Raw genomic sequence first — 23,168 nt, 5'->3', positions numbered from 1 at the left:
TTGTTTATCCTTTCAAAGAACCAACTCTTTGTTTCACTAATTCTTTGGATTGTTTTTTTTTTTTTTTTTTTGTGTGTGTGTGTGTCTATTTCATTAATATCTGCCCTAATTTTTATTATTTCTTCCTGCCTACTGATTTTTGGTTTGTCTTGTTCTTCTTCTTCCAAGGCTTTAAAGTGAAGCATTAGGTTGTTTACTTGTGACCTTTCTAACTTCTTAATACAGGCACTTAAAGCTATAAATTTACCTCTTAGGACTGCCTTAATTGTGTCCCAGAGATTTTGTATGTTGTGTTCTCATTATCGTTTGACTCTATAAATTTTTTGATTTCCTTCTTGATTTCTTCATTGACATATTCATCATTTAGTAGTGTATTGCTTAGTTTCCATGATTTTGTGTATGCTCTATAGCATATCTTGCTATTGATTTGCAGTTTAATTCCATTGTGGTCAGATAGAATGCAAGGAATTATTTCAATTTTCCTGAATTTGTTAGTATTTGCTTTGTGTCCTAATATATGGTCCATTTTAGAGAATTTTCCATGTGCTGCTGAAGAGAATGTATATTCTGCAGCATGTGGATTGAATGTCCTGTATATATCTGTTAGGTCCATTCCTTCTATGACCTCATTTAGTCCAGATGCCTCTCTGTTTATTTTTTCCTGGGATGACCTGTCAATTGATGAGAGTGGGGTGTTAAAGTCACCCACCACCACTGTGTTTGGTGTTATCTGTGACTTTAGTTCTAATAGTGTTTGTTTGATGAATTTGGGAGGCCCCCTGTTAGGTGCATATATGTTTAGGATTGTAATGTCCTCCTGTTGGAGTGTGCCCTTAATCAATATAAAGTGACCTTCCTTATCTTTCTTGACTAACGTTGGACTGAAGTCTACCTTGTCATATATTAGGATAGCAACCCCTGCTTGTTTTCTAGGCCCATTTGCTTGAAACAACTTTTTCCAACCTTTCACCCTAAGATAATGTCCATCCTTTGTGGAATGGTGAGTTTCTTGGAGACAACAATTTGTAGGATCCTGCTTTTTAAGCTAGTCTGCAAACCTATGTCTTTTCGTTGGGGCATTGAGGTTGTTGATATTAAGAGATATTATTGAAAGGTGTGTATTTATGTTTGCCATTTTTTTTTTTGTCGTTCCTGTTCTACCTTTGCTCTCTTGTGTTATCTAGTATTTTAGTATTGCTTGTTTTTTCCAGGTTCCTTATATGTGTGCTTTTCCTTTTCTTCAGCATGGAGGATTCTTTCAAGTATTTTCTGCAGATCTGGTTTTGTCTTCAAATACTCCTTTAGCCTGCTTTTTCCATGGAATGTCCTTATTTCTCCATCTATTGGAATGGATAGCTTTGCAGGATAAAGTAACCTTTTTTGACAGTTATTATCTTTCAGAACTTGGAACACATCACTCCAAGCTCTTCTGGCTTTTAAGGTTTGTGTTGAATAATCTGCTGTAATACTGATGGGCTTGCCTTGTAGGTAACTTGATTTTTCTCTCTAACTGCTTTCGATATTTTTTCTTTGGTTTGTGTGTTTGGTAGTTTGATTATAATATGGTGAGGAGAGTTTCTTTCCAGGTTTTGTTTGGCTGGGGTTCTAAAGGCTTCCTGTATCTGCATTGGAACTTCTTTTTCAATTTGGGGGAAGTTTTCTTCTGTGATTTTGTTGAAGATGTCTACGATACCTTTGTAGTGGAATTCTTCTTCTACTATGCCCTGAATTCTTATCTATGATCTTTTCATAGTGTCCTGTAAATCTTGAAATTCCCACTCATACTTTTCTATAAGTTTGTCTTTCTCTTTGTTGGACTGTATTAGATCTGCCACCTGGTCTTCTAGGTTAGATATTCTGTCTTCTTCTTCATCCATTCTATTGGTGAGATTTTCTACAGAGTTTTTTATTTCATTAATTGTGTTTTTCATTGCTAGTAGTTCAGACTGGTTTTTCTTAATTATTTCTGTTTCCTTATTTATTTCTTGTATTGCCTTCTTTATTTCATGAAATTGGTATCCTGCGTCTTCTTTGATTCCTTTGATTTCCTCATTGACTCCTTTGATTTTTTCTTTGACTTCTTTGAACAAATTTACAATCATTCTTTTGAAATCTTTCTCAGACATTTCCTCTAACTCATTCTCACTTGAGGTCATTTCTGATGCAGTAATACTTTTAGGTGGATTTATATTGTCTTGCTTTTTAGTGTTTCTTGTGTTTTAATGTATATATTTTTGCATCTTTGATTAAGTTAATGCTTGGATTTTCTAGCTAGTTGGGTATTCTTATCTGTATCAATTGATCTGATGTTATATATCTTCAGGGTAGGAGCTTAAGGTATTAGGTGTGGCTCTTAAGGCTCTCAGAGTATCTACAAAAATGTTCCTGGGGGTTGAGGTTGCCTGATATGGGAGTATTCAAGTAGGCTGAGTGAAATAAAATATAGGTAGATTCTAAAATTTAACTAAACACAGTATACATTCAATCAAAAATAGCACTGTATATTTATGTAAGAGTAGGTATTATAACAACCAGATCCTCTCTCAACAAAGAGGTTAAGATTTCTGGTCTGTTGAGGGATCCAAGTCAGCTTGTGACTTAGTGAGACCCCTCCCTGGTGCAATCCCATTTACCTTTTTGGATGATTTTGGTCTCAGTCAAGTTGCTGGCTGGGTCGTTAGGCCACTGTTCTGATTTCTGGAGCTGGGCATTGGCTTTTCCTGCGAGGCAAACCAAACCTGGAAACTGTGGCCCTGCAGATCGTTACCCCTGCTGCTGGAACTGCTACTGCTGCTGCAGAAGCTGCCGCTGCTGGATCTGTTGCTGCTGCTGCTAAAGCTGCCACTGCTGGATCCGCCACTGCTGCTGCCACTGTTGCTGCTGCTGGATCTGCCACTGCTGCCTCTCAAGCTGCTGTTACTGGAACTGCCACTGTTGCCGCTGAAGCTGCTGCTGCTGGATCTGCTGCCACTGGGGCCGCTGTTGCTGGTGCCAGAGCCGCTGATGTTGCTGCCAGACTCTGCTCCTGTTTGGAACTCGCTGTCAGCTCAAGTTGGCATGGCCAGGACTTGGGATCGCCACTCTGTTCGCTGGATCTGGGCACAGGTGGTGGGGGAGGGGAGGGAGCCGATGCTGCTCTAGTTCTCTCGCTGTTCCATGTGTTTTTCTACCTTGTGATCTGCTCCTACATTGTTCCCTGCTGCTCTCCCTTCTCATTTCTAGTGTTTGCGGAGAGCTCAGGTGTGAGTGGAAGCTCCCCTCACCTGGCTTTTCCTGCTGAGCCTGGCGGCTTTCTGGCATGCTGCTGCCGCCGCGGTCGGTGGACCTGCCAGGGCCGCTTTTGCCGGCCTGTGCGGGCTCTGGATGCTCTGGATCTCTTTTTCGTCTCCGCTGCTGTTTCAATTTCCTATACACCTTGCTTTTTAGTAAAAGTGTGTATTTTGCTGAGTTTTTGGTCTTCCCCCCCCCCCAGGCTACTTTGGCATGGTACCTACATTTCCATCTTAACCGGAAGTCCCAGCATACACCCTTAGTGGGTGTGTTGGTCATCTGTTCATTTCTGAACCAGAGACAAGAGCTAGGTTGGTTGACTGACACCCCAGGCATCCCTCTCTATCTTATTAGGGGACACAGAGTTTGGCTGTGGTTGGAAGGAGATAGTAAATATATTCACACTAATTAGTTGATGAAAGGGGCAGACCTGCTCTACTATCCCATCCACAGCATGGGGACTGGAAATAAGAGGTCCATTTGGTATGTTCCAAGAAAATCAGAGCCATTTGCCCCAAAGATAAAAAAAAACAAAATCTGACATGTGCCACAATCCTATTACTAGGTCCACAAAGGAAATTAGCTGTGAGAGCACACCTCTGGGAAATGCCAAACCTGGGATTATGACCTTGTCTACTAGATCTCGAGGTTTATTTTCCTGCTATTACTTAACCTAGTTTTGAACAGTCCAAATATATTGCATTCCCTGGTTTAGGAGGATCTATTTCCTCTTTCCTACAAATCTACTTCTGAGTAACTGGAGCCAGTGATTCAGCAAGAAAATGCTCAGTAATGCAGACAGGGGATTTGAAAGACCTCTGAAGGACACGGTGCACACTGGGTTACTGAGCATGGAGTGTGTAGCATCCTGGGAAGCACAGAGCAAGCCTTGCTTAGGAAGCAGGACAGTCACCAAGACCTCTTCCTTCTTCCACTACTTCCTGGAGTCCAGAACCTAGAGACTTACCTGTTGATTCATGGAGCCCTAGAAACCACAGCCTGAGACTTTTAAGGTGGTAGATCCTTCAGCTTCTGGTGAAGGGTCACTGTGATGTCTGTGATTTTAGTACTGAGGGGAACTATCACATACTACCTTCTGCTGGGCCATGGTCTTGTTGTACATAGTAAGGATGGGGCAAATGGGTATATCTCACAGTCCTCTGAAACAAGCAGTGGTGTCAAGACCATTGCTGCAGATATGGAGTCATCATGGTGAATGAAATTCTTCCATGTGCTCAAGCCACCTGCTCACAACCTGAAGTTTTATATGGAAGCCTCTAGTCATACATCAGGTGATTTCAGAATGACATAGCGATCCCACTAAGTTGACAGGGAGTACTGGTGAAAAATGTCTTTCTTTCTCAATCTTCCATCAGTCATTCTGACCAGCAACCTCCTGAGATTTTGTCTTATATATATATACACACACCCTAGCACCAGCCTCCTCTCCCACTTCCCTTAGAGTGCTAGCAGCATAGACTTGGAGTCTTTGGAAGGCAAAAGCATTCAGCTGCAACTCTCCCCATTGCTTTGGTTTTTATTGTACCCTTCTTTACAGTTTCCTTCCATTGTGGAAGGTGGTACCAGTTTTGTACTTATGGTAGGGATATAAATTTTGTGTATAAAATTATTTTAGTAAATGGTGAGTGGATAAAAAAAAAAAACATTTTTATTACACATCTGTTAAAGTTCAACCAGGAAAAAAAAAAAAGGAAACAGAAGCTGTCGGAGATATAGCATAAACGATTTATTGTGAGGAATTGGCTCATGTGACTTAGGGTCTGGCTTTCAAAAGTCCAAACTCCATAGTACAGGCCTTCCAGAAGGGCAGGTCAGAGTGCTCAGGTATGGGCTAAAATGGGAGCCTGCAGTGGGGTCTCTACTTCACAGGGGAGCTTTCGTCCTGCTCCTAAAGCTATTCATCTGGTTGGTTCAGCCACCCAACTTACCCAGGGTCAGATCTCTTATTAAAGATCAATTGATTACAGATTAATCATGTCTATAAAACACCTTCATGGCAACAGTTGGTTTGATGTTTGATGTCATAACTGGAGACAAGCTAAGTTGACACCTAAGATGTTCTGTTAGATCCCAGTAAGTGACAGACTCTCACCGACATTGTGAGGGGGATGGTAAATGATGGACACCTGAAAACCCTGAGTCAAGCAGGTGAGAAGAATGGAGAGGGTGTGAGGTAGTTCAAGGTTGGCAAGTGAGGCTTTCTAGGCTTTGTGATGGGCATTTTAGCAATCTGAAGTTGACTGAAGGACTGAGATGATGTGTAACAGGGAAAGTACCACATAACAGGTTCCTTTTGTAGGGGGGGCCTGGGCATGGTGGCACACACCTTTATGAGAGAGAGAATAAGAGAGAGAGAAGAGAGAGAATTGGCATGCCAGTGCCTCCAGCCACTGCAATTGAACTCCAGATGTGTACACTCCCTTGTGTGCATGTGCCACCTTGTGTGTATGCATCGCCTTGGATGTCTGGCTTACGTGGGTTCTGGGGAGTCGAACCTGGGTCCTTAGGTTTTGCAGGGAAGTGCCTTAACCACTAAGCCATCTCTCCAGCCCAGCAGCCTTCTTTTTCTTCTTTCCCTTCTTAGTGGCTCTTCCAAGGGACCAGGTTTTGCTGGTCTCCACACCCTTTGCTTTGCATACTATACTTAATAGAATTCAGTCTATTTTTCCAAGTCTCCAAAAGGGTTGAACTCTAATCATTTAGCCACATGATGACTGCAATACTCATAAAAACTCCTCAGCTTATCCTCAGTGACCCCCTTTTAAAAAATCTAAGACTTAGCTGTTAGAGTTACTGATTGACTTTGTATTTACAGCTCTGAGGTCCCCACATCCAATGACAGTGGTCCCTGAATGAAAATGTAATTACATGATCATCAATCAAATGCATTTTCTCCCGATCGAAGAAATAGCTGAGAAGGTCCAGAGGGATCTTCTTCCATTAAGGCGATTAGCAAAGGATGTAGAACTTGCGCTTAGAAGATTGACTTTGTGCAAGACTTCGGGGATGCTGGAAGAGGGGAGATGAGTTGGTTTCACTTCTTAAACACCAGAGTTTTCTGTGTTCTGTGGAAGCTTTAATTAATTTTCCGGACTGTGAGCAGTGCCCTCAGGGAGTACTGAGGGCTGATCAGATCCTGACCCACAGAATCTAGGTGGTGAGTCAACCTCTCTCCTGACGTTCCGAGATTCACATGCTGGCAGGTGAAGTGTAGTCTGCAAGTATCTTTTCCATGCCTGCAACCTGAGCAGATGTTTGCTGAGGTAACTGCCCTGTGCTTGTCTTCACCCTCAGCTTGGGAGGTGGGAGAGAATGCTGGCCAGCTCAATGGTTGGGTGGGGTGAGCTGAGTGTATCTGTTTTATCCTAATAGTGTCTGGGAGGCAAACTATTTTCTGGGGATCTTCAGGAGACAGTTACCTTAAGTCTATTGAAATAGGAGAGGAAAACATATATTTGTTTCTCTATGTGGTCTAAAATATTCACATTTTCAGATGACCTCATACCAGGTAAGCAGGCTTCATTTTGAGAGCTGAGTTTAGGAGAGGATTGGCTGGAGGGCTGGGTGGTGCCAAGTCTTTCCTGGTGGAGATGGGTAAAAATGATATGACTATTAGTGAAGTCTGGTAGAGTGCATGTGGGTAAGATAAAGGCATGCTAGACTGATGGCATACATGTGCATAACATAATGGTTGATGCACAACATGAAGTTTCTCTGCTTTGCTTCCACAGTTGGATTTCATAGTACTTGAGGGTAAAGTTGAGGACTTTTCCACATGTAGTACAGGTGACTGCATTCTTTTGGACAGCCTCTTCTCTTGCCTTATATGTGCTCAAAAGATGAAATCTCACATAGCCACTCCTTTCCAGGATGTGTAGCAGTACTGGTGAGTCATGTTGATTTTACTGAATGTCATGTGCAAAGAGGGGGAGGTAACCTTGTCATTGACCTTGAAGAAGCTCTCTATCTGAATCTCTTGTGGATTATTTAGGACTGGGGTCTTGGCTTCATGGGATGCTAGCCTGACTTCATAGTTGTTATCCATGGTGTTTCTTTTTCTTTTAACTTTTATCACTCTCTCTGTGTGTGTATGTGTGTGTGTGTGTGTGTGTTCATGTCAGGTATGTGAGGAGAGGTATGGATATGCCATGGCAGTGTGGAGGTCAGAGGACAACCTTCAGGTGAGGTCTTCTCTTTCTACGTCATTTGAGGCAGGGTCTCTGTGGTAGTTGTGGTAGTTTGAAAATTTGCTCCCCAATAGACTCAAATATATTTTTAAAAATATTTACTTAGGGCTGGAGAGATGGCTTAGCAGTTAAGCGCTTGCCTGTGAAGCCTAAGGACCCCGGTTTGAGGCTCGGTTCCCCATGTCCCACGTTAGCCAGATGCACAAGGGGGCGCACGCATTTGGAGTTCATTTGCAGAGGCTGGAAGCCCTGGCGCGCCCATTCTCTCTCTCTCCCTCTACCTGTCTTTCTCTCTGTGTCTGTTGCTCTCAAATAAATAAATAAATAAATAAATAAACAAACAAATAATTTAAAAAATATTTATTTATTTCTTTGTGAGAGAAAGGGAGAGATAGAGAGATAGAGAGAGGGGGTGGGGGGAGAAAATGGACATGCCAGGGCCTCCAGCCACTGCAAATGAACTCTAGATGTATGCACCTCCTTGTGCATTGGGTTAATGTGGGTACTGGGGTATCAGAATCAAAGCTGGGTCCTTAGGCATTGCAGGCAAGTGCCTTAACCACTGAGTCATCTCTCTAGCCCTAGACTCAAGTAATTTATTAAAGCTTTATAACTTAGATTTCCAGCCTGAAGGAGGTGTCACTGTGGGTGGATCCTGGGGTCCTGCCCAAAGGTATTACTGGGGGCAGATCTTCATCCTGAAGCTCTTTAGAGTGCTTGAGCTGTGCCTGGGGTTCCCGGAGTGTGCTTGCTTGTGGTGCTGCTGGTGGTTTTTCTCTCTGAGTGGGCCTGTGATGGGGCGCCAGCTTCTTCTTCCATTGTAGAACCTCGATCTATGAGCCTGAAATAAATCCTTTCCTCCTATGAATTGTGTTTGGTCTGGAGGTTCAACCCAGCGGCATGGAGCTGACTATGACAGTCTCCTGTGGGTTGATGTACACTGCTGCATTGTTTACCCGGCTAGCTGGTCCATGGCCTTGAGGGAAATTCTCTTGTCTCTGCCTCTGATACTGCTGTGGGCAAGCTAGGGTAGGGGAACAGAGATTTGCTATGACTTCCTTCTTTTTTTTTTTAAACATGGGGCCTGTGGTTCCTGACTCAGGTATTTACACTTGTGAGGTAAGTGCTTTATTCACTGAGCCATCACCTCAAAACCATGGGAGTTTATTTTCTGATGCAACAGAAATTCTGGGGCAGGATTTCCATGTGCAGCAGCTCTACCATATTGCTAGTTTTGAGGACTTCATCTGTCTTTTCACTCTGCCATGTCTAGCGGTGGTTTTCATCCTCTGTGTTGTAGCATCCTTCCCTTGCTGGCCTCAGGCCTGTGTTCCTGGTGAGGAGAAGAAATTGGGAGAGAAGCAAGCCTCTGTCAATATTGTTTGCATTAGGACTATCCAGTAGATTTCTTCTTCCATGTTTGTAAGTCACAGAACTGGGTCACAGGGCTGCTTCTAGCTGCAAAGAAACTAGGGTAGTTTCATGCTCAAGCAAGAAGGGCAGAATAGATGCTGGTTAGGAAAGCAGCGGTCAGAGCAGATTTCCTTATAGCTACTTGTCTTGTCTCTGTGATCTGCAGACATTTCACACTTATAGCCACACTAGTTCCAGCTTTCTAGGGATCTTTTGTTCCTTCCTCAGCAACCTCATTCCAGCCCTCACAGCTCCCTGAAGAACTCTGGGAGGGTTTTGTTCAGATATCCTTGCCGAGGGAGCATGGTTGATAGAGAGCCTCCATTGCTTGTTATTGGATCCCCTGTGATATTCATGTTGAGACCACACTTCCTCTGGGTCCTGTGTGGCTGGTGACCGAGCACAGTGGGGACTTTCACTTTGGCCATTACTAGTCAGTTGAAGACTCCTCTAACATGGAGGCCTTTGCTTAGATCCTGTCCACTGACCTGCTCCAGCCTGTTCCCAGTTGTCTGTCCTCTGCGGCTCCTTCCCCCACAATCTTCCTTCCTCTGTTCTTCTCTCATTACTGTTAGAATTAGAAAAAGGGCAGTGAGGAGGGGAAGGATGGTACCAACATGTGATGTTTACATACAAAGTATGTCCATGTCTAATAATAAAAAGTAAAGAGGGATGGAGAGATGGCTTAGTGGTTAAACGCTTGCCTGTAAAGCCTAAGGACCCCGGTTCGAGGCTCGGTTCCCCAGGTCCCACGTTAGCCAGATGCACAAGGGGGCGCACGCGTCTGGAGTTCGTTTGCAGAGGCTGGAAGCCCTGGCGCGCCCATTCTCTCTCTCTCCCTCTAACTGTCTTTCTCTCTGTGTCTGTCGCTCTCAAATAAATAAATAAAAATAAAATATTAAAAAACTAACGAAAACAATTATGGAAAATACAAAGAATGCAATAAAATCTATTTTATCTCCACTGACAATTGAAAACAAAAGACAAGAATTACCATGTGGTGCCAAGGTTCTCCTCTCCTTTCTTCTCCTTTCCTTAACTCCCCTTTCTTCAGTTCCTCCTTTCTTCTCTCCTCTTATGCTGCATGGGTATTCCTTGCATAAAACACTTGTGTATCTTTCATTTGGCTTTTTTTTTTTTTTTTTTGAGGTAGGGTCTCACTGTAGCCCAGGCTGACCTGGAATTCACTGTGTAGTCTCATGGTGGCCTCAAACTCAGGGATCCTCCTACCTTGGTCTCCAGATTAAAGGTGTGTGTCTAGTGCTCACTTGGTCTCTACTTCTTGGAGGAGTAAAAATGACACCGTTTCTTCCTTACTACTCACATCCTTTCTCTTATCTAGAAAATTCCCCTCTGCCACTGTAACCTCTTGTCTTCAACATAAGGGGCATGATTGACTTGTAATCTTGGTTATCCCTTGACTTCCAAAGAGGCCAAGATGGATTCTTCTCTTGAATTCTTATGCTATTTTTTTTCCTTGCCACACAATGAGTCAGTCACAGTTATTGATCATTTATTATGCACAGGACCCCTAGGTGCTGGGTATCCCAAGATTTATCCCTATGAATCTCAGCTCTGGAGGAACTAAAAAAACTAGTGGGTTTGGCAAATGGGCCTGTTTTTTCTTTGGTGGTTGACATGCTTTTCCTAACCACCACTTCCCTAAACTCTGGGGAACCTGTCTTACTCAGCATTTCTATCCTTTGTCTTCTCTGCCACTTTGCTGGTAAATGACAGAAGAAACAAAGCAGCCATTGCCCCTCTGGCTAGCACATCAAAAGTCCAGGTAACACAGACCTGTTGTAACCATGGCAGCTGTAATAGGGCGCAGTGACCCAGTCTCAATCCAGGTCTGAGCCCATTGTGGAACGTGAGCTTTGCCTACTCTGGACTGTTTGTAGGGAAAGGTGCCTTACTCCTTATGGGTAACTGGTAGATGTTTTCCCAGTAATACAAGGCAGAACTAAGGGTGCCACATTTAAAGTGGTGTCAGTGCAGGATGCAAGTCCATGGCCTGTGGACTTGGTTGAAGTGAACAGCTGGTCATTTGTCTTCAGGCTCTGTGTCTGCCTTGAGCATGTTAAACACGACCCAATGGGTAGATCTCATCTTTTAGATGTGAAAAGCTCATGGCACATGTCCTATAGTAGCCCATATTTACATGTGTGCATGCTGTCAGGCATGTGTGAAGGGCAGAGCCCTCTTGTGCATGGTCCAGTTGGTTGCACCTGGAGGCTGTCTTCTTACAGCTTGCACAGCTGGGAATGGCTTCATCGCACTTCAGGAGCTGATGACGTTGTTTTCGGGTTCTTGTACTGAAGGTGCCATTCCTGAGACACTCTCTCTCATGCTTCTTCTCTTTTCTGCACTACTTTGCTCAATGATTTGAGTGCTTCCCTGTTATTAGTCCCTCTCACAAGTACATGACTTCCATATTTATCATATTTTGTTTCTTTAGCCTCTAGCAGAGTCATGAAGTAGGTGTTAATAAATACCCATTGAATGGCCAACCACACACTTATTTCTGAGTCACTGTGGCCCAGCGGTGTACCTGGGGCAGTACCAGAGACACCCCAAACTTGATAGAAAACAGAGATGGGGTGCAGCTCTAGACAGCTCACTGTTCTTTCCTGTTAGAGAGCAGTGCCTCACTTGCTGGGGAGCAGGGAGGCCTAAGAGGGTAATGGAACAAGCTGGCTATACTCTCCATTTCATGCACATGTGTGTGTGTTATCTTTATCCTAGTGCATTATTTTATTTTAATAACTTTATTTTTTTTTTGGTGCTGAGGATTGAACCCATGGCCTTGTGCAAACTAAGCATGGGATCTACCACTGAGCTATACCCTCAGCTCCTCCTATTACTTTATTAATAGCAATCTGAGAGGCTGGATGACAACTCGGTGTGTAAAGTGAGGACTTGAGTTCAGACCCCCAACACCCACATAAAATGCTGGGCATGGTAAGACATACCTATAATTTGAGTGTTGTGGAGGCAGAGTTGGGGAGCCCCTGGGGCTCACTGGCTAGGTTATCTGAGTTGGTGAGCTCTAGGTTCCGAAAGAGACCCTGTCTCCAAGACACAGAGAATAAGGAAGATAGACCCCAGATGGTAACCTCTGACCTCTACATGCACATATATGTACATGTACATATACTCACACATATGGACCTCCACACACATTCATACACACACCAAGTTGGGAGCTCTTGGATAGAACCAGACAGATGTCTTTATTTCAATCACAAGCTGATTCCCTCCTGGTAATTTCTGAAAATAAATGAAATTAAAAGCTCCTTGACCCATGCTTCTTTATTTATTTAATTTATTTATTTGAAAGAGTGAAAGAGAGGGAGCAAGGAAGAAAGAGAAAGAGAGAGAAAGAGAGAGAGAGAGAATGAGAGAGAGAGAGAGAGAGAGAGAGAGAGAGAGAGAGAGAGAGAGAGAATGGGTACACCAGGGCCTCCAGCCATTGCAAACAAACTCCAGACGCATAAGCCACCTTGTTCATCTGACTTACATGGGTCCTGGGGAATCGAACCTGGGTCCTTTGGCTTTGTAGGCGAGCACCTTAATTCCTAAGCCATCTCTCCAGCCCTGACCTGTGTCTCGTTTAAGGTCCCATCTTTGGTTCTGTCTGGATGATGGGCAAGCTGGTTTGTGCTGTTTCTCTGCTTGATGCACACCAACCACCCTGCTTCAAACATACTGGGCTTTGACCGACCTGTGGCAAAAATGTGGTTTCTAAATGGGTTGATACACTACTGTCTACACTGATCAGTGCTAGGCTGGGCTTGGCTTGGACCCAACGCTTTGTGGAAATGGCTTTAGGAAGAGCATGAAGGGGGTGGGTCACCACTGCAGATGGACATTTCTACTAGTCTCAGTAATACTGACAGTGTTTGAGCTCACGATGGCCTTCACCTTGATTAGGGGGCAGGCAATGTACATAGAAGCCCCAGGAAGTTCTACCAGGAGGGATGAGAAGGGGTTGGAAACTGCTTCAGTACTAACTCAGTGTAAGTACTCTCTGCCCTTCCCTGCCCTTCCCCTGCATCCATCTGAGAGCTGGGCAGCTGTAGAGTTAATCTTGTCAACTTGATGGGATTCAGAATCACCATGGGGGAAAAAAAAAATCTCTGGGATCATCTGTGGGAGTTTGTAGATTATGTTAATTGGGGTGGGGAGACTCACCCTAACTGTGGGACCACGGTTCCATGAGCCTGGACTGTATAACAAGGAGCAGGTGGGCTGAGGGCCAGCCTTCATCTCCCTCTCTCTGCTTCTCAGCCGAAGTCTGAATGTGACCAGCTGCTTCATGCTGCTGCATGCCATATCTCTCCCGCCTTTTTGCTGAAATAAACTCTTCCTCCCTTAAGTTCCTTCTGTCAGGTATTTCGTTGTGGCAATGAGAGAAGTAACTGAGATGGCAGTCATGTCATGTCTTCTTGGGATTGCTTCTCCACTTTGGGAGAACTCTCCAGCTCTAGAGCTTTCTGAAGTTTTTTTTTTTTTTTTCCTTTGCCCCTGTGCATACATCTCTGTGGTCCTGATTCCTTCTTCCTGAGGCTGGTATGACATGCTCCTCATTCGTAGCCCCGCTTGGGTGGTTTCCTAGATGCTTTGGACTCAACTTGGTGGTTTTCTTTTTCTAGCCTCACTTTTCTTTTCAGCCACAGTCATTACTTTCTTGCTCACTTGACAACAACAGACTTTAGAGGTCAAATCTTTCCCCTAACCATAACAGGAGGAAGGACTGAAGCTGTCACCCAACTCTGGGGATAGTTGATTCAAAATGGTATTTTGATTTCTCCCCAGTGACTTCTTAGATTCCTCCAGTAAACATTTTTGGAATTTCTCCAGTCCCCAGAGCCCGTCAGAATTCTCCTTGTATGAACAGGGCCACGTTCTCAATCACATTAATGCTTTCAATGTGCTTAAGGGATTTGACTTCCTGGCCATTGCCCCCCATCCTGATCATATGGCAGCAGGGCCCTTTGGCTTGCTGATTTTAAAGAGGAAATTGATTTGGATTTCAGGAATAGTGAAATTTGGGTGGTTTAGCCAGTCCTTGGAAACCTTAAGTTTCATGGGTTTTAGGTGTAGCAAGGTGAGAGCAAAGAGGAAAAACAGCATTGATACACACAATTGAGGTTTTATAAACTGTGTTTACATATGCATCTGTGGGGCCGAAAGTCTTAACAGTTGTAGATGCTTTCTGCTAATGAGTGGAACAGAGTGGAGTGCAGTGTCTAATACCCTTCAGAGAAAGGTTGGCAGCCAAGGAGACAGTTTTTTTTTCTTTTTTTCTCCCAAGGTGTTTCTGAGATTGAAGCTTCAGTTAGCTTCAACAGATGGTGTTTCTGGAGAACAGGAGAAACAATGAAAAGGGAACACTAACCTAAAAGTGTTCAGTATACTCTCAGATATGTTGATGATTTATCTCCAATAGCAATTATAATAGCAAGGAAATAGATATGAACAGCACTCGTTGAGTTCCTACTATGCTTTTTAAAAATATTTTATTTTATTTATTTGTGAGAAAGAAAGAGGGAGAGAAGGAGAAAGAGGAAGGGAGGGAGAGAAGGAGGGAGGGAGAGAGAAGAGGAGAGGGGAGGAGAGAATGGGAGCGCCTTGGCTCCCAGCCACTGCAAATGAACTCCAGATGCATGCGTCCCCTTGTGCTTCTGACTTACGTGGGTCCTGGGGAATCAAACCCAGGTCCTTTGGCTTTAGCAGGCAAGTGCCTTAACCACTAAGCCATCTCTCCAGTCCCCTACTATACTTTTTGAAGTACTTTGGGTATATTTGTTCAGTCATCATGGAAACATTGCCAGCAGGTAGAAGTATCCCCATGGAACACTACTGAACATGTCTAAAGGGATCTCTTGGTTCTCCCCATTCTTCCCTCAACTTGTCCATTGGAGGAGTTACTGCCTTCCCCTCTGCAGGCAATTTACAATTTGTCTTTGTCTACTTGTTCCATTCCATGGAACCCCATTCCCAGCCACTCCTACTCCTCCTGTCTGGGATCCTGTCCCTCAGGCCTCTTCTACTCACCTTGAGGGTCCTCTCACTTTGGAGGTAAGCACTCAGTCTTTTGCTTCCCCAGGGACTGTGCCTCTCAGCTTGTTGCCTCTCTTGTGGTGCTCCTCTTCAGTTTATTCAGTTCAGTCCCCTTTCATGGTGAGGGCTCATGTACCTGCATTTCACAAGCTCCCGTGATTCACACACTATGACCCAGAGCTCAGAGCTCACGTCCTGTCATAGGATAGCAGGAAACCTGAAGAAAAGTTAGATGAGACGCAAGACCTCCCATGTCAGGATCATTATGTAGCGGGTGTTTTAAAAACGGACCAGTGACATTGTTCATGTTGCTTCTTCTATATGCCAGGCTTGCCCCAGATGTCTTGGAGACATTCCTCAAATCCTTGTTCTTTGAAGTACAGTAGGTACAACTTGCCACCTCTGAAGGTCTGAAAGGGATAGTTGCAAAACATGTTTTAATAATGTGTGTTAGGGATATGTGTTTAATCTTTCATAGCAATGGCTACGTTGGCCCTGTTTATGGGAATGGGCGACCCTGAGTATTTGCTGAGCGCATACAGCAGTTGTTACTTGATAGCAGCCCCTAGCTTGGACAACACTGGGCTGCTCTGGGGTTGCAGGCTGAGCTCCATGGCATAGGGTCTGTGTCTAGCATGTGTATTTTTGATGGAGAGATTGCGTGGTGTACTGGGGTTGAGGATTCTGGAGCAATAATGTCCTGCCAAAAATTCTGAAACTTTTTAATGTCCTCGAGGGACATGTGCAATTTTTGGAAAGAGGGGAAAAAAGGCTCTGAACAGGGAATAAAACTGATTCTGAGCAGAAGATTAACATACAGCAAGTAAAATAACCACCAGAAGATGCCTTCAGTTCCTCACTCATCCCAGTTACTGGGAAATCGGAGAGAAGGGAGGTTACCACAGGTAGCTGAGTTTTCCATACACAGTCCTTTTTACACTTTATTTTATATTATTTATTTTGAGAGAGAAAGAGGAAGAGGCATATAGAGAGGGAATAGGCAGGCCAGGTACTCTAGACACTGCAAATGAACTCAGATGCTTGCATACCCTTTTGCATTTGATTTTCATTGGTACTGGGGGAATCAAACCTGGGTCCTTAGGCTTCTCAGACAAACACCTTAACTGCTAATCCCTCTCTCCAGTCAACATAGTCCTTTTATTATTATTATTATATCATTATTATTATTATTTTGTTTTTCAAGGGAGAGTCTCACCGTAGCTCAGGCTTACCTGGAATCCTTTTATTTTATTTTATTTTTTATAATTGTTATCTCTTCTTCAGGTGCTTGACTTCTAACTAGGTCATGTGTATTCGTCTAAGCTTGAATTTTTCTGGACATCTACTTTTGCAGAGGAAAAAAAAAGAAAATGATTTGGTGTATATGCATATCTGTACTTTTTAAAGTTATTCAAGGAACTATAACTGCTTGTATCTCCAACAAACATAAAGGAGAAATAAGTTCAAAAATGATCTGAACAGCTGCCCTCTCTTCTCTTCCCCTTTCCTTTCCCATCTGTCCACTGTTACACTGTACAGAGCATTTGTTTTGGGCACATCTCATTCACATTTTCAAATCCAGGGGGTAGGAAAAGAAACACCCGATAGAACCTCTGTCTTTGTTGAGTTAGTGGTTTTGAGCAAAGTGAGGTAGAGAGAGCTAGGCATTCACCAAATCATGGCAAAGGCAATCCTCTATGGATGTGATGAGTAGCAGGTACTCTGGGCAGGAAAGGACATCTTGATATAAGCAAGTAGAAGAAGGCGAGGATGCTGTAGAATGGAGAGGGATGAGACCGGAGCCACACAGGCCTCTATAAGCCAAGGTCAGCTCTGAGATCTCAATCTCAAAAGCAGTGGAGGCATTTGGAAAGTTTATGTAATATTTATGTCCTTCAGAGCTCACTCTGGCATTAAAATCAATTGAACGGAAGTAAGAACAGGGACAGAAGGCCTGGAGACCTAGTTTCTTGGCAGAGTGCTTGCCTAGCGTGCATGAGACCCTGGGTTCAATCCTCAGCACTGGAAAAGAAAGTAAGCAAGAACGGGGGCAGGAAGAGCATCCAGGAGACCACAGGAACTGCTTGGAAACACGATCATGGCGGTTTGAAAGGATCGTGATGATAGTGAAGTTGGAGAAATGTACAGGAGGTGAAAGTATGTCAACAATATCAAGTAAGAGAGAAGCAGTAAGACATCATCATTTCTCTAACAAAGCTGGGCTAGTCGTGCTCCTGTAAGGTTGAAAGACACCTCAGAGTCTTCCAAGTGCAGACACTGAGCAGGTGGGTTTAGATGGGACTGGCACTCACAAGGCAGGACTATTCCAAAGAGAGATCTTGTTGAAATTTCCCTATTTGTTAGCACAGATTTTTCTTTTTTTTTTTTTTTTTTAACTCTGAGTGAGCTTTGTGTAAGAAATATCACCACTGCAACTGTTATACAGGGCTCTCAAAAGTGCCAGACGGCTGTTCTACCCACTTGAACTTTGAATAATTGTGTCTGAAGCCTCTTTGGAATGGAGGTCTTTTAGCACTGTTCTTTTCCCATACGTTTTGTTGGTTAGTAGTGATTCTAGTGTCTGAATTGCTCAGGCAGCAGGCAGTAGTCACAAGCCACTATGAAACCAGGCTTGACATCAGCGGGGGAGCAGATGGGGACAGCATACTTGAAGGTCAAGGCTAAAGAATAATCTTGAAGCACCAGAAGTCACTGGAACACCAGAGAAGCCAGCCTTAGGGAAGGAGCTCAAGGACACCAGGGATCAGGGAAGAGCCAAGTCAGGGCTTCTGGGAGGCTGCTGGGAAAATCAGTAGAAACTAGTTTGGGAATTGCCAGGGTCAGGTCATAAACATATGAGGTGCTGGGAAGGGTGGCAGGGATGGGTCTCCCAGGCTTCTTAGGAGAAGACACTGTAACAGCTGGACCTCTAATAGAATGTCAAAATAGTAGGAAATCATGACATTAATTCTGAGATGTAGCTCATAGATCTATTTGTTTAACAGCAGCATAAAAAGCACAGTCCTTCCTGCCCCATCAAAAATAGAAAAATAGGGCTGGAGAGATGGCTTAGCGATTAAGGCATTTGCCTACAAATCCAAAGGACCCCGGTTTGACTCCCCAGGATCCACGTAAGCCAGATGCACAAGGTGGTGCATGCGTCTGGAGTTTATTTGCAGCGGCTGGAGGCCCTGGCAAGCCCCCTCTCTCTCTCTGTCTGCCTCTTTCCCTCTCTCGCTCTTTCAAATAAATAAAACTTAAAAAAAAAATAAAAGCATGAAAATCTAGAAAGGAAAAGAAGAGATTTTGTTTGGGTACTGGAAAGGCTCACTGGCCCATCTATCCAGCATTCCTGGTTCTTTTCTTTCTTCTCCTTGCCCCACCTTATCCTCCAGCCTCCCTTCCTCCCTAACTCTTCTGTCTCATGACCTGACATTCCTGGAAGAATTAGACAGAAGTCCTAAGATAGAGGATTAATTGTGTCATGGTGCAAAGTAAGTGCATCGTGTCAGAAGACAGTGACAAGTGTGTGTCATGTTGTTGGTAAACTAGAATTTTTTTTTTTTTTGAGGTAGGGTCTCACTCTGGCCCAGGCTGACCTGGAATTCGCATGTAGTCTCAGGCGGCCTTGAACTCACAGTGATCCTCCTACCTCTGCCTTCTGAGTGCTGGGGTTAAAGATGTGTTCCACCATGCCTAGTGAAATTGTTTTTTATTGAGAACTTTAATATGTGAACATACTGTTATGTGGTTGTATTTACATCATGTTATACTCTTTTGTCCCCTCTTCCCCCATCCTTATCCTTTTGTCTTCCTCCATCCTCCATGTCAAAACATTTATGGGCCCAGAAAAGTACAGATCTTGTGTGGGGGAGGTGCCAGTAACCAATGTGGGGGTCAGAATTCACCAGTTGGTTCATGTTGGGAGGACAAATGGCAGTAATTTTGATTTTGCTACATGTGCCTACAGTGTGATAGGCTCTGTGTTTTCTCTGTTTCTTCTTTGAGGAGACATTCTTGGTAGCAGTATGTGAGAATGTGGGGTTCTACATGAGAAGAGAGTTATATAATGTGTATATATATATATATATATATATATATATATGTAAAATATTATATGAGTCGGTGCAAAAGTGTATTTCATTTGTTATTTTAAGTCATAAAATGAGTCCTAGTTAGATTTGCAACTCTTTGTATTCCTGGCTGCACTGTTGAGTGGGTCACTTGATTTCCCTGGTCCCCAGTTGATTTTTGCCACAGATTTGAAGTGACAATGACAATCTCTTTCTCCTTCTTCCTCTTCTTCTTCTTCTTCTTCTCCCTCCTCCTCCTCCTCCTCCTCCTCCCCTCCCCCTCCACCTCTTCCTCCTCCTCCTCCTACTCCCCCTCCCCCTCCACCTCCTCCTCCTCCTCCTTCTTCTCCTCCTCCTCCTCTTCTTCTTCTTCTTCTTTTTAGGAAGGGTCTTGCTGTAGCCAGGCTGACCTGGAATTGACTATGTAGCCTCTTGAACTCACAGTGACCCAACTGCCTTTGCCTCCTGAGTGCTGGAATTAAAGGCATGGGCCACCACACCTGGCTTTCCTATTTCTTTTTGTAAAAAATATTTTTATTTATTTATTTGCAATCAAAGAGGGATAGAAAGAAGAGATAGACAGAGAGAATGGGTGTGCCAGGGTCTCTAGCCGCTGCAAATAAACTCAATACACATGCACCACATTGTGTATCTGGCTTTACATGGGTACTGGGGAATCGAACACAGGTTGTTAGGCTTTACAGTCAAGTGCCTTCACCACTGAACTATCTCTCCAGCCCCCTTTTCGAACTTTCATTATAAGTGATAAAAAGGTAAAAGAAAGCAACATACATAAAGTTTTTATAAAGAAATTGACCTTTGTTTAAAACCTTGACATAAATTTGAGGTAGGTTGTGATGTCATATATGGGTGCATGTGTTTGGTAGTATGTATGTCATTATTGGAGATTGAACCCAAACTACATGCTAGTTAAGTGCTCAATCCCTGAACTATATCCTCAGCCCTGTAATGGAGTAATAAGAAGAGCAAATGCACATAGCAGAAGTCCTAGGTCACAGAGACTTCTTTTCTTAATTTTTTTTCTGATTTATTTTTATTTATTTATTTAGGAGAGAGAGAAAGAGAGAGAGAGGGAGAATGGGTGCACCAGGGCCTCTAGCCACTGCAGAGGAACTCCAGATGCATGTACCACCATGTGCATCTGGCTTACGTGGGACCTGGAGAATCGAACCTAGGACCTTAGGCTTCATGTCTTCACAGGCAAGCACCTTAACCACTAAGCCATCCCTCCAGTCCCAAAGAGAGTTCTTATACAACATTGACTGAGAATTGAACTTCCCAACAGACAAAGTATAAGGGGAAATTAGCCAATAAAAGCTGTGCAGTAGCTCATCAGGAGCTATTTATCAACCTTTACCAACAGTCACTGTTTATTTGCATATTCAGCTTCTAACATAGGTTAAGCTCAGAAAATATTTAGGAAATTGAGCAAACACAAATAAGACATACTCCTTACCTTTAGCCTAGTGGGGAGGATTAGTCTGCATGAGTCACCATGAGTACAACACATGGGGCGGCTCTTTGAGATACACCTCACCAAAGCCATGAATAGACTGTTTTAGGGTCACTTCTTTTACAGGGTGTTAACATTTGGCCAGTTAACAGTCATCTCTGAAGTTATCTTGGTTTTAGGTACTATATCAGTTTTTGTGAGGAAGGAAAGAAGGCTTAGCATTTCAGCTTCTAGAATTATCCTAGATAAACATCCCTTTGGGCACAAAAACATATGAAAAGTCTATGCACAATAAGTTCACAGTGACATTATTTGTATAGCAAAGAGAATGTGTATAACCTGCAAGCCCATTTACAGGGGAGCAATGAACTCTGCATGTCCTCACAAAGGAACACCTCATAGCTGTTAAAAAGTACAGGACAAGCTGGGCGTGGTGGTGCACACCTTTAATCCCAGCACTTGGGAGGCAGAGGTAGGAGGATTGCCTTGAGTAAGTGGCCACCCTGAGACTACATAGTGAATTCCAGGTCAGTCTGTGCTGGAGGGAGACCCTACCTAGGAGAGAAAAAAAGTACAGGACAGATCCAGCTGCTTCATCAAGAACTCACGTTCCTGTAACATACTGCTTAAAGATATAATACAATTGTCAGATGGCATGTCTTTAGGGAGAATTTTGACATTAATCATTTCTATATTCTTAACATGAAAATTGTTTGCAGGATATTCACCCAGTTGATAGTTGTCCTGTGACAGTGAGGCTCTGTGTGTCATCCTTGTGCAGGGGCCATGCTAATCTCTGTATCATCCCAATTTTAGTATATGTGCTGCTGAAGCGAGCATGACAGTAAGGCTCTGGTGAAGGTACCATAGCCTACAATTTGGGTGTCTGTCAGAGTTGAATTTTATATTGCATGGTATTATATGTGTTATCAGAAAAAATGTCATAAAGATACTAAGCATCATGTAGGGAGCTGGGGAACATAATATATGAGCATGGCCTCCACCCTCGTAAAGGTCAAAGTGTAATAGAGAGAGAGAGAGAGAGAGAGAGAGAGAGAGAGCCAGCCACATGAACCATTATACCACCATGTAATCCCTGTAATAATAGTACTGTGGACGGGGCATGGGTGCTGGGGAGCAGGGCCTGGAGGGTGCTGTGGGTGATCCTGAGCTGGACATGTTTTACCAAAGGCAAGACTAAGTCTTTATTCTTTTCTTTTAACTCTATTGACAGCCTCCAGACATATAGACAATACAGCATGATCATAGTACTCTCCTACCACCCTTCTGTTCTCCCCCTGCTCCCTCTCCACTGAATCACATCTTTCCAACTAGTCTCTCTTCTATTTTGATTTCATCATTTCCCCCTTCCTATTATGCAGGTCTTGTGTAGGTGATGCCAGCCAATATGAGGTCATGAACACCATGACCACTTTTTGTTTGGAAGATAGTATTGCAGAGCACCCCTCCCCTCCCTTGACTCTTACATTCTTTTTTCCACCTATTCTGCAATGGTCCGTGAGGGTATGATAGAGATTTCTCACTTAGTGCTGAACGCTCCACTAAAACTAGTCTTTTTAAGGACACTTCTTTTACAGGGTCCCATTGTTTGACCAACCAACAGTCATTTCAGGGACCCTCTTGGTGCTAGATACTCCACCACTTTTCTGGGAAGACTAGACATCTATGTCCACAGGTGGCAAGTGTAGATTCAAAATGTTCTCCCCTGGAAGGGTACCTCAGGAAGTAGATCAGTTTCTGGGCCACTGTGACTCATGAAATGCCACAAGTCAGTGCAGGGCACGCTTAAAGACAGATGGTCCAAGGGAGGCACAGAAGGTCAACTCGAGTTCTCTACAAAACAGTCACATGCTGCTTGTTCCCCCTCTTGGCATTAAATCAGACCTTAGCTGGTGATCTAAGGACCAATTCCAGACGATTCTAATTAGCCCCCAAGCTTCCTGTACCACATCATTCTTCAGTTTTGACTTTATGGTCCAGAAGCAAGACATACATGTCATCAGAGGGATTATTTATCTAGAGATGAACTCACTGAGATACTTTGATTGATATCAGGGAGAAGGACAGAGCTCCATGGTTCTTACTGACAGAAAGAACTTTGTGTTTGCTCAGTGCCCTGCCCTCTGTGGTCCCAAGGAGTGTGCCAGTGGACACATGATGATCTGTTTCCATTTCCTGTGGTTCTTGAAGTTGGGCACTGGGACTTCATTTCCCTTTTGTGTTCCTAGTTAGACCCTGGCATCCTGATGTAAGGAGGTGGTTAGGAACACAGCTTATGGTGGAGGAAGACCATATTCTCATGCTAAAATGCTAGAGAAGATGAGAGAGATGGAGGCAAGAAGGAAGACAGAGAGGGAGGGAGGGAGGGAGGGAGGGAGAGAGAGAGAGAGAGAGAGAGAGAGAGAGAGAGAGAGAGAGAGAGAGAGAGAGAGAAAGGAATAGAGAAGGATATTAAGAGAATGAGCAGGAGGGAAGACATTGATGTTAGTTTGATGGGAAAGATGGAAATAAATGCTGAGCAAGGAATACTTGTCTGCAAGGTGATGTAGCTGATGAGCAGTTCATCACTGCTGCTGGAAGTCTATTTCCTATAGATTTGTTTCTGCAGGCTGGTCACATACACAGCCTCTGGGCTGTCCCAGA

General features: G+C 43.7%; 1 non-coding gene across 1 annotated transcript; it reads right to left on the bottom strand.

Annotated features, from left to right (window-relative positions):
- Positions 1-21,239: 21,239 nt before the first annotated feature.
- Positions 21,240-21,344, bottom strand: LOC123458321. The gene has a single exon (XR_006635601.1). It is a non-coding gene; the product is annotated as a U6 spliceosomal RNA (small nuclear RNA).
- Between the last annotated feature and the right edge of the window lie 1,824 nt (positions 21,345-23,168).

The sequence above is a fragment of the Jaculus jaculus genome, chromosome 1, assembly GCF_020740685.1.
Source record: "Jaculus jaculus isolate mJacJac1 chromosome 1, mJacJac1.mat.Y.cur, whole genome shotgun sequence".
NCBI lineage: Eukaryota > Metazoa > Chordata > Mammalia > Rodentia > Dipodidae > Jaculus > Jaculus jaculus.
Note: the sequence above shows the minus strand (reverse complement) of the source record. Positions and strands in the feature narration are given on the sequence as shown.